Source organism: Oncorhynchus clarkii, chromosome 1, assembly GCF_045791955.1.
Source record: "Oncorhynchus clarkii lewisi isolate Uvic-CL-2024 chromosome 1, UVic_Ocla_1.0, whole genome shotgun sequence".
NCBI classification, from domain to species: Eukaryota; Metazoa; Chordata; class Actinopteri; order Salmoniformes; family Salmonidae; genus Oncorhynchus; species Oncorhynchus clarkii.
Window position 1 is genome coordinate 82,380,672 of NC_092147.1, and position 12,188 is coordinate 82,392,859.

The 12,188-nt window shown below is 44.1% G+C and overlaps 1 protein-coding gene across 3 annotated transcripts in view; it reads right to left on the reverse strand.

Moving 5' to 3' along the window:
* Window positions 1–12,188, reverse strand: part of LOC139413359 (leucine zipper putative tumor suppressor 2 homolog) — a 98,340-nt gene that overhangs the window by 24,340 nt on the left and 61,812 nt on the right. The window lies entirely within an intron of this gene.

The following is a 12,188-nucleotide window of genomic DNA, read 5'->3' on the forward strand; positions in this document are numbered from 1 at the left end:
GCTACCAGGTTACTAACCCACTACATTAAAGTCTGCTACCAGGTTACTAACCCACTACATTAAAGTCTGCCACCAGGTTACTAACCCACTACATTAAAGTCTGCCACCAGGTTACTAACCCACTACATTAAAGTCTGCTACCAGGTTACTAACAAACTACATTAAAGTCTGCTACCAGGTTTCTAACCCACTACATTAAAGTCTGCCACCAGGTTACTAACCCACTACATTAAAGTCTGCCACCAGGTTACTAACCCACTACATTAAAGTCTGCTACCAGGTTACTAACAAACTACATTAAAGTCTGCTACCAGGTTACTAACCCACTACATTAAAGTCTGCCACCAGGTTTCTAACCCACTACATTAAAGTCTGCTACCAGGTTACTAACCTACTACATTAAAGTCTGCCACCAGGTTACTAACCCACTACATTAAAGTCTGCTACCAGGTTACTAACCCACTACATTAAAGTCTGCTACCAGGTTACTAACCCACTACATTAAAGTCTGCCACCAGGTTACTAACCCACTACATTAAAGTCTGCTACCAGGTTACTAACCCACTACATTAAAGTCTGCCACCAGGTTACTAACCCACTACATTAAAGTCTGCTACCAGGTTACTGACCCACTACATTAAAGTCTGCTACCAGGTTACTAACAAACTACATTAAAGTCTGCTACCAGGTTACTGACTCACTACATTAAAGTCTGCCACCAGGTTACTAACCCACTACATTAAAGTCTGCTACCAGGTTACTGACCCACTACATTAAAGTCTGCCACCAGGTTACTAACCCACTACATTAAAGTCTGCTACCAGGTTTCTAACCCACTACATTAAAGTCTGCCACCAGGTTACTAACCCACTACATTAAAGTCTGCCACCAGGTTACTAACCCACTACATTAAAGTCTGCTACCAGGTTACTAACAAACTACATTAAAGTCTGCTACCAGGTTACTAACCCACTACATTAAAGTCTGCCACCAGGTTTCTAACCCACTACATTAAAGTCTGCCACCAGGTTACTAACCCACTACATTAAAGTCTGCTACCAGGTTACTAACCCACTACATTAAAGTCTGCTACCAGGTTACTAACCCACTACATTAAAGTCTGCCACCAGGTTACTAACCCACTACATTAAAGTCTGCCACCAGGTTACTAACCCACTACATTAAAGTCTGCTACCAGGTTACTAACCCACTACATTAAAGTCTGCCACCAGGTTTCTAACCCACTACATTAAAGTCTGCCACCAGGTTTCTAACCCACTACATTAAAGTCTGCCACCAGGTTTCTAACCCACTACATTAAAGTCTGCCACCAGGTTTCTAACCCACTACATTAAAGTCTGCTACCAGGTTACTAACCCACTACATTAAAGTCTGCCACCAGGTTACTAACCCACTACATTAAAGTCTGCTACCAGGTTACTAACCCACTACATTAAAGTCTGCTACCAGGTTACTAACCCACTACATTAAAGTCTGCTACCAGGTTACTAACCCACTACATTAAAGTCTGCCACCAGGTTTCTAACCCACTACATTAAAACTTCTTATGGCTGCAGGGGCAGTATTGAGTAGCTTGGATGAAAGGTGCCCATATCAAACAGCCTGCTCCTCAGTCATAGTTGCTAATATTTGCATATTATTATTAGTATTGGATAGAAAACACTATGAAGTTTCTAAAACTGTTTGAATGATGTCTGTGAGTATAACAGAACTCATATTGGCAGGAAAAATCCTGAGTTGAAATCAAAACAGGAAGTCGGAAATCTGAGCTTGAATGTATTCACCAGAGTCCCCAATGAAATCCCCTTGAGATATGAATGATGTTGCACTGCCTAGGGGTTCCACTAGATGTCACCCATCAATAGAAATTATAATGAGGCTTCTATGTTGTTGTGGGAGTGAATGAGAGCAGAATATATCAGCTGTCCATCAAGCAGCCATTTTGTGATCCCACTTTTTCCTCATGGAAAGAATACTCCGGTTGGAACTTTTTTGAAGCTATATGTTAAAAACATCCTAATGATTGATTCTGTACTTAGTTTGAAATGTTTCTTCGACCGGTAATATCACTTTTTGAAGTTTTTGCCGATATAACGCTGACCAGAATTTGCGTTTGGATATGTATACCAAACGCACTAACAAAAGAAGGTATTTGGACATAAATGACGGACATTTTCGAACAAAACAAACATTTATCGTGGACCTGGGATTCCTGGAGTGCTTTCTGATGTAGATCATCAAAGGGAATATTTATAATGTAATTTCTTGTTTATATTGACGCCATCTTTGCGGCTGTGGTGTTTTTACTTTTGAGCGCCGTCTCAGATTATTGCATGCATTTCTTTTTCTGTAAAGTTTTTTCAAATCTGACACAGCGGTTGCATTAAGGAGAGGTATATCTATAATTCCATGTGTATAACTATATTATCATCTACATTTATGATGAGTATTTCTGTTGAAACGATGTGGCTATGCAAAATCACTGGATGTTTTTGGAACTAGTGAATGTAACGCGCCAATGAAAACTCATATTAAAAAAAATATAAATATGAACTTTGTCAAACAAAACATGCATGTATTGTGTAACATGAAGTCCTATGAGTGTCATCTGATGAAGATAATTCAAGGTTAGTGATTAATTTGATCTTTATTTCAGCTTTTTGTGAATGCTATATTTTGCTGGAAAATGGCTGTGCTTATTGTGGTTTGGTGGAGACCTAACAGAATCGTTTGTAGTGCTTTCGCTGAAAAGCCTATTTGAAATCGGAACACTTTGGTGGGATTAACAACGAGAAAAGCTTAAAAATGATATAAGACACGTATGTTTTAGGAATTGTAATTATGAGATTTCTGTGGTTTGAATTTGGCACCCTCTATTTTCACTGGTAGTTGTCATATCGATCCCGGTAGTGGGATTGCAGCCATAAATGGTTAAATTCTGCCACCAGGATACTAACCCACTACATTAAAGTCTGCCACCAGGTTACTAACCCACTACATTAAAGTCTGCCACCAGGTTACTAACCCACTACATTAAAGTCTGCCACCAGGTTACTAACCCACTACATTAAAGTCTGCTACCAGGTTACTAACCCACTACATTAAAGCAGGATGTCTATGCTGAAACATAGAATACACACACAAATTAAACCAGCTAGTGAACGCCGCCTGTGGTCAGATGAAACCAGCTAGTGAACGCTGCCTGTGGTCAGATGAAACCAGCTAGTGAACGCTGCCTGTGGTCAGATGAAACCAGCTAGTGAACGCTGCCTGTGGTCAGATGAAACCAGCTAGTGAACGCTGCCTGTGGTTAGATGAAACCAGCTAGTGAACTCTGCCTGTGGTCAGATGAAACCAGCTAGTGAACGCTGCCTGTAGTCAGATGAAACCAGCTAGTGAACGCTGCCTGTAGTCAGATGAAACCAGCTAGTGAACGCTGCCTGTAGTCAGATGAAACCAGCTAGTGAACGCTGCCTGTAGTCAGATGAAACCAGCTAGTGAACGCTGCCTGTAGTCAGATGAAACCAGCTAGTGAACGCTGCCTGTAGTCAGATGAAACCAGCTAGTGAACGCTGCCTGTAGTACACCAGCAACAAAAGCCTTTTTTAAGGTCAACTTGTTGCTATTGCAAACTTCTGCTACTCTCTCTGTTTGGATCAGTTGCCATGGCACTAGAGAGGCCCACATGTTTATGCCCAGGGTGAAATGCAATAGAGGGTGGGAGGGAGAGAGGTAGGGAGGGTGGGAGGGAGGGCTGGAATGAGAGAAAGAAAGAAAGGAAAAGAGGGGAAAAGAAAGACAGAATGAAAGAACAAAAGAAAGAATGAAATAGGACACTGGGAATAGGTGAAAGAAAAAAAAGAGAGAAAGAAAGAGTGAATGAGTGTGTGTATGTGTGTGTGTGTGTGTGTGTGTGTCAGTCTGACAGGGGGCAGGTTGGCTCCTTAGCATCTCAAAGCATCTGGGCTCCATTATGGCCTGACTATAGAGTATAGAAACACACACACACACACACAGTGAGTCCCTATGGGGGTTGAGAGAGCGAGAGGAGCAGGCAGTAATCCATTGTAAGTGGATGTAGTCAGAGACCTCAAGAAGACATAAGGAGAAACACAAACACGGGGACATCTGGGGTACAGTAGCTGTCAATCACACGAGGAGCGTCTCCAGTGGCACCACCCGGGAATATACTGGTAGAGTGTACACAAACACACAAACAAATGCACGCAGGCAGGCATAGCAGGTGGGGTTCACTGTATGGGCATAGGAGGAGTGCTGTGATGTTGCCAAAGTGTGACAGTGGTATTGGTCTGCAGCATTAATCATTATAATTGCAACAGGGATTGATTAATCAGGCCTTGGTTGGTCATCATAGTCGTTACAGGGATTGATTAATCAGGCCTTGGCTGGTCATCATAGTCGTTACAGGGATTGATTAATCAGGTCTTGGTTGGTTATCATAGTCGTTACAGGGATTGATTAATCAGGCCTTGACTGGTCATCATAGTCGTTACAGGGATTGATTAATCAGGCCTTGACTGGTCATCATAGTCGTTACAGGGATTGATTAATCAGGCCTTGACTGGTCATCATAGTCGTTACAGGGATTGATTAATCAGGCCTTGACTGGTCATCATAGTCGTTACAGGAATTGATTAATCAGGCCTTGACTGGTCATCATAGTTGTTACAGGGATTGATTAATCAGGCCTTGACTGGTCATCATAGTCGTTACAGGGATTGATTAATCAGGCCTTGACTGGTCATCATAGTTGTTACAGGAATTGATTAATCAGGCCTTGACTGGTCATCATAGTTGTTACAGGGATTGAATAATCAGATCAGTGACTTTAAAAGTGGCCAGCTTTCCAACAAGTCAGTTTGTCAAATTTCTGCCCTGCTAGAGCTGCCCCGGTCGACTGTAAGTGCTGTTATTGTGAAGTGGAAACGTCTAGGAGCAACAATGGCTCAGCCGCGAAGTGGTAGGCCACACAAGCTCACAGAACGGGACCACCGACTGCTGAAGCGTGTAAAAATTGTCTGTCCTCCGTTGCAACACCCTCTACCGAGTTCCAAACTGCTTCTGGAAGCAACGTCAGCACAAGAACTGTTCGTCGGGAGCTTCATGAAATGGTTTTCCATGGCTGAGCAGCCACTCACAAGCCTAAGATCACCATGTGCAATGCCAAGCGTTGGCTGGAGTGGTGTAAAGCTCGCCGCCATTTGACTTTGGAGCAGTGGAAATGCGTTCTCTGGAATGATGAATCACGCTTCACCATCTGGCAGCCGACAGACAAATCTGGGTTTGGCAGATGCCAGGAGAATGCATAGTGCAAACTGTAAAATTTGGTGGAGGAGGAATAATGGTCTGGGGCTGTTTTCCATGGTTAGGGCAAGGCCCCTTCATTCCAGTGAAGGGAAATCTTAACACTACAGCATACAATGACATTCTAGACAATTATGTGCTTCCAACTTTGTGGCAAATGTTTGGGTCTAGCCCTTTCCTGTTTCAGCATGAGAATGCCCCCGTGCACAAAGCGAGGTCCATACAGAAATGGTTTGTCGTGGAAGAACTTGACTATCCTGCACAGGGCCCTGACCTCAACCCCATCGAACACCTTTGGGATGAATTGGAACGCCGACTGTGAGCCAGGCCTAATCCACAAACATCATTGCCCGGCTCTCTAATGCTCTTGTGGCTGAATGGAAGCAAGTCCCAGCAGCAATACTCCAACATCTAGTGGAAAGCCTTCGCAGAAGAGTGGAGGCTGTTTTAGCAGCAAAGGAGGGACCAACTCCATATTAATGCCCATGATTTAGGAATGAGATGCTCGACGAGCAGGTGTCCACATACCTTTGGCCATGTGTGTGTATATTAATCTATTACACTTTATTCTATTATGTTCCATGTTATTTAGTCTGTGGGTGTGGCCATAAGGAATACAGTAGGAGACAGCTCTGGGGCAGATGAGGTTTACAGTTGGTCCTTAGTCAGCTGGTCTGGTCTGTCTGGTCTGGTCTGTCTATCCTTTCTGTCTATCTGGTCTTGTCTGTCTGTTTGGTCTGGTCTGTCTATCATTTCTGTCTGGTCTTGTCTGGTCTAGCCTGTCTGGTCTGGTCTTGTCTGATCTGGTCTGTTTGGTCTGTCTGATTTGGTCTGATTTGGTCTGTCTATCTGGTATGTTCTGTCTGATCTGGTCTGTCTGATCTGGTCTAGTCTGTCTGGCATGTATTGTCTGGTCTGTCTGTCTGGTCTAGTCTGTCTGTTCTGGCCTGTCTGGTCTGTCTGTCTGATCTGGTCTATAATTTCTGTTTATTTAGTCTGGTCTAGTCTGGTCTATCTATCTGGTCTGGTCTTGTCTGGTCTGTTCTGTCTGGTGTGTCTTGTCTGGTCTGTATAATTTCTGTCTGGTCTGTCTATCTGGTCTGGTCTTGTCTGGTCTGTCTGTCTGTCTGGTCTGGTCTGTATGGTCTGTCTGATCTGTCTATCTGGTCTGGTCTGTCTGTCTGTCTGGTCTGGTCTTGTCTGTATGGTCTGTCTGGTCTGTTATGTCTGGTGTGTCTGGTCTGGCCCGTCTGGTCTGTCTGGTCTGTCTGGTCTGTCTATCATTTCTGTCTTGTCTGTCTGGTCTGTCTGGTCTGGTTTTGTCTGTATGTCTGTCTGGTCTGTTTGGGTTGTCTGTCTGTCTGGTCTGGTTTGTTTGGTTTGTCTGATCTGGTCTGTCTGTCTGGTCTGTCTATCATTTATGTCTCTGGTCTGGTCTTGTCTGTATGGTCTGTCTGGTCTGTCTATCATTTCTGTCTTGTCTGTCTGGTCTGTCTGGTCTGGTTTTGTCTGTATGTCTGTCTGGTCTGTTTGGGTTGTCTGTCTGTCTGGTCTGGTTTGTCTGATCTGGTCTGTCTATCTGGTCTGTCTATCATTTTTGTCTGGTCTGGTCTGTCCTGTCTGGTGTGTCTGGTCTGTCTCTCTGGTCTGTCTATCATTTCTGTCTGGTCTGTCTGGTCTGGTCTGGCCTGTCTGGTCTGTCTGGCCTGTCTGGTCTTGTATGTCTGGTCTTGTCTGTCTGGTCTGTTTGGGTTGTCTGATCTGGTCTGTCTGTCTGGTCTGTTTGGTTTGTCTGATCTGGTCTGTCTGGTCTGTCTATCATTTTTGTCTCTGGTTTGGTCTTGTCTGTATGGTCTGTCTATCTGGTCTGTATCATTTCTGGCCTGGTCTGTCTGGTCTGTCTGGTCTGATCTGTTAGTCTGTCTGATCTGGTCTGTCTATCATTTCTGTCTCTGGTCTGGTCTTGTCTGTCTGGTCTGTCTATCATTTCTGTCTGGCTGGCCTGTCTGGTCTTGTCTGATCTGATTTAGTCTGGTCTGTCTGGTCTGGTCTGTCTGGTCTGGTCTGTCTATCTGGTCTGTCTATCATTTCTGTCTGGTCTGGCCTGTCTGTCTGGTCTGCCTGGTCTGGCCTGTCTGGTCTGTCTGGTCTGTCTATCATTTCTGTCTGGTCTGGTCTGTCTATCTGGTCTGTCTATCATTTCTGTCTGTCTGGTCTGTCTGTCTGTCTGGTCTGGGAATGAGGAGGGAAGGCATTGTGAGGGGAAATTGCTGAGTTTCCTCTTGCCAGTTGTCTTTTCGTAAATTTCGGAATTCCAGTGTGAATTTCCAACCACTAATCGTTATTTATCAGGGACATCAGGGATAATATGAATACTGTTAGTGGTGTGTGTGTGTGGAGAGACTCTGCCAGCCTGCTACTGTCCATCAGACGCCACTCCCTAATCAACCCCTTGACACTGCCCCTAGATGCCTATCACTCCTCGTTGCCCCCCTGTACAACGGAGAGAATGAGATGGATATGACAGGTCCAGCTAACTAATGATATCACAGTCCAGAACATCTGATTCAACTCATCATCAACATCTGGATTAGTTGAATCCAGTGTGTTGGTACCTCCTCATCAACATCTGGATTAGTTGAATCCAGTGTGTTGGTACCTCCTCATCAACATCTGGATTAGTTGAATCCAGTGTGTTGGTACTGGTCTGGAACAAAAGCCTCAGCTACATTGACTGTGTTGTTCTGTTGCTGTAAGCCAATGGGAAAAGTAGCTCACACTGTTGTATACTAGTTGAGGTGATCCCCTATTGTTTGGTTTGTTCACTTTTACAGCCAACCCTGATTAGTCTGACAGCGATTGACGAGGAGCTCAAAGAACGAGAGACAAAAGGAACAAAAAGTGAGGGGATAAACAAAACTTCCCTCCAAAACTCTCCTTCCTTCCTGAGGAGTTGTTTCTATAGTAAGTGGACAGCTATTGTTTAAGAGTTAAAGATGACAAAGACAATGGTGTTTTTTTGTTTGTTATCTCACTCTAAATCCAATCTCACTTTTTCATGAATAAGAGGAGGGGGGAGAAAAATAATAGGGAAGCCCAGTAACAGAGCCCTGCATCTGGAAAGAGGATAACTACCATATCCAGGCTTCAGCAGGAGAAACTAGGCCACACTCACAGAGATTCAAAATGTCTCCTGTTTCTGCACAGCAAAGTCAAGGTTTTCAATAAAGGACTTAAGTTATGTTACCGAGTGTTACGTTCCCCAGTTTCTGTGTTGTGGTTTGTTAGGTGTGTGTTTCAGGATGGCTTCCTGAAATCCCCCCCAAGCAGCTAATTGGCTAATTGGAGAGCTGACCCCGCCCCCTCGTCAGGACGCAGCTGTCTCCAATTACCCATTCCTTCTGAAGCTATATAAAAGCCAGTGTTCTGTTCAGAAGGAAGTTAATTTGCTGGGAGAGGAGGCTGATGGCCAGGAGAGGAGGCTGATGGCCGGGAGAGGAGGCTGATGGCCGGGGGTTATAGCATATGTTGGTTGTTTCTCAGGCAGTTCGTATGTACTATGTTTGTTGTAGATTGGAGCAGCTTTGGTATGTTCTGTGTGAGTTTGTTGCTCAGTCAGAGCCTATTTGATGTCCTGTGTTTCTCAGTGTGTTTGTGAAATTGTTTATAATATTCCGTTTCATTTTTTCCCAGGGGGTAAGGGGAAGGCACCTAGGGAGTGCTTAGGCAAGAGGCCCGCGGGCATACATACAGTATACCTGTAGTATATTCCCTGTCTAGGCACACTAGGTAAGACCTGGGCGGACCACCCCCTGTGTTTTGGTTAGGGCACCGGGTGGTGCTAAATTAGGTAAGTAGTGGTTAGGCAGGTAAGGTAGGAGAGGGGGCTTTGAGATTTACTTTGGTTCCGTCCTGCCCCTTTTCCCCAAATTTACCGTGTGATGGAATAAATTCCTTGTAAACGTTACAATTCTCTGCCTTTTGTCATCCTTACTCGCATCTACAGTCCATACCTTTCACTTCACGGAGAGTGAGTTGTGACGCACGCCTCTGAAGAGGGAACGAGACACCGAGACAGTAAAACAATCATTCAATTAATCATTAGCAGTTTCCTCGCTGCTGACTTCAAGCAGAATGCATAGTTGGTAAGATCAGACACACACACACGTGCACACCCACAAACAGGAAAATGTATTTCATACTAGCGTTTACAAGCTGTGCTGCCTCAAACTGTGTCAGGTAGTGTATAATTCAGGCTATCCCATCATAGAGAGTCTGAGAGTAGGGGGAAACCACAAGGTGCAGAAAAGTGATTAAATACACACACGAAAAGACAGACAGTACTGTCACTAACTCTAATTGCCTGAGAGGAGGATGGTGGGTAGGGTGGATGGAGGGCAGGGTGGAATGATTGGGGGCAGGAGGGATGAGGGTGGATAGAGTGAGGGGTGAACAGAGTGGTATGGAAAACACAGCGTGTAGATGGTTGTGAAATCAAATCGTTTCAATCCATGTTGAATTCCGGCTGTATCACAACATGTGGAATGCGTATTCAAACCTTTCTGAATGCACTGTGAAGGCCTGGCACAGGGGTCAACAGAACAAATGGAAAATAACAGAGAAAATGAGAGAGTCAGAAGGGAGAGGAGGGACAATGGGGAATAGGTCATGAGGGATTTGGAGGTTTCGGGAGGGAAGAAAAAACTAAATGGAGCTGATCTCACATCTCCCCGTGGTTAGAGTCAAACAAGTGTGATGACGTGTGAACAAACTTTAACCGACCCTGGCCCCTGTCATCCAACAAGCCGCTCTCACACACACACACACACACACACACACACACACACACACACACACTCTGAGCGCATGAGTCAACATTGGGTCAATATGGAAAGGGTTTTGAGACCTGCAACATGTGACACACATTTACCTCATCTGTTTTGATCCAAAGTCTATGAGGTAACCATCCTGTCCATCTCTTTCTCTGTCCTGTCTCCCCAACCCGGTCTCTCGCTTTGTCTATCAATTCCTTTCAATTTAAGGGGCTTTATTGGCATGGGAAACATGTTTACATTGCCAAAGCAAGTGAAATGGATAATGAACAAAATTGAAATAAACAATAACAGTAAATATTAAACTCACACAAGTTCCAAAAGAATAAAGACATTTCAAATGTCATATGTATTTATACAGTGTTGTAACGATGTGCAAATGGTTAAAGTACAAAAGGGAAAATAAATAAATATCGGTTGTATTTACAATGGTGTTTGTTCTTCACTGGTTGCCCTTGTGGCAACAGGTCACAAATCTTGCTGCTGTGATGGCACACTGTGGTATTTCACCCAGTAGATATGGGAGTTAATCAAAATTGGATTTGTTTTCTAATTTTTTGTGTCTCTAATATGGTCAGTCACACAGTACATTTGGTAGGAGCTGAGGAAGTTCAGTCTCCACCTCATTTTGTGGCCAGTGTGCACATAGCCTGTCTTCTCTTGAGAGCCAGGTCTGCCTACGGCGACCTTTCTCAATAGCAAGGCCATGCTCTATCTCCTTCCTCTCTCTGACACTCTCACCTTATCTCTGCCTGTCTCTCTTTAATCCCTTGTTTCTTTCCATCCTGACATCTTGTCTCACAGAAATATGCCATCACCCTAATCACAGTTGAACCGGTCTATACAATTACAGTATATTACATTCACTCACTCTATAATTGTGTAGAATGCCTCAGATCATCAACCTCTATGTGGCCAAACAAAAAGCTAGAATATGAGGTTGAGATGTACTTATATAGCCTAGAATCTGAAACAGATTCTCTGTTGTTGAAATGAATCAATGGTGAGCTCAGTATTTACATTGGTTTAACCAGGCTACACAAGATAGCTGCAGTGAAAACTCTGCCAAATGTGCTGACAGTGACACAGTGACACATCATTCATAACAACACAAAGGAGAAATGACAATGTTCCTATGATGAAGAAACTGCTAATTATAGAGAAGACTAAACAACAAGGACTAGTTCTGTGATCTACTCTCTCACCCAGACACAGTGTGTGTGTTTGTGTGTGTGTGGACAGACTGAATTTCTCCCAGCCAGCTGTCAGACAGAGGGGTGATAGATGTTATCCAGTTAAAACCTCAGTAACACAGACCACAGATGAATAACCTACAGCCAATAAACAGATTGCTGAATATCAATAATCCAATATAATCCCCAGTCTCCCGAAATCTGTCTTCTCTCCCAAAAACCCACCTCACCTCCCCCTACTCTAAACCGTTACCCCAAAATCCTGAGCCCCATCTCCCCAAAATCCCCCTTCGCCCCACCTAAACTTTACCCCAAACCCCCCAGTTTAGCCCTTAAACCATCCCCAAACACCCACCCTTCACTTAAGACCCACCCACACACACATCAGAGTTACTATAGAACTGGACCCCAGAATAACACCCAACAACTGACTGGAGGTCTGTTCAGAGTTGTAGTAATTGTGGATCTGTCCCCATACAAACTCCAGTATCAAGTGATCTAGACTCAGCCCGTACTGCCAGCCAGGCTGCAATTGCTGCATTTGGCTGAAACAGCCTGGCTTACTGTGCCATTTCCACAGTAGTTTCCTGTGTTTCTGTTTGAGCAGGTTACACACAAACACACACACACACACACCTTCCATTGATAGAACTTCAACAGCAGCTTTTCCACACCACCTTGAGTGCCTAAAGTTTCCATGAGGAACTTAGATTCTCTAAACAGAGAAAATATAAAATATTTTCTAAGCACGCACAAAATGAAATGCACGTGAACACACACACACACACACACACACACACACACACACACACACACA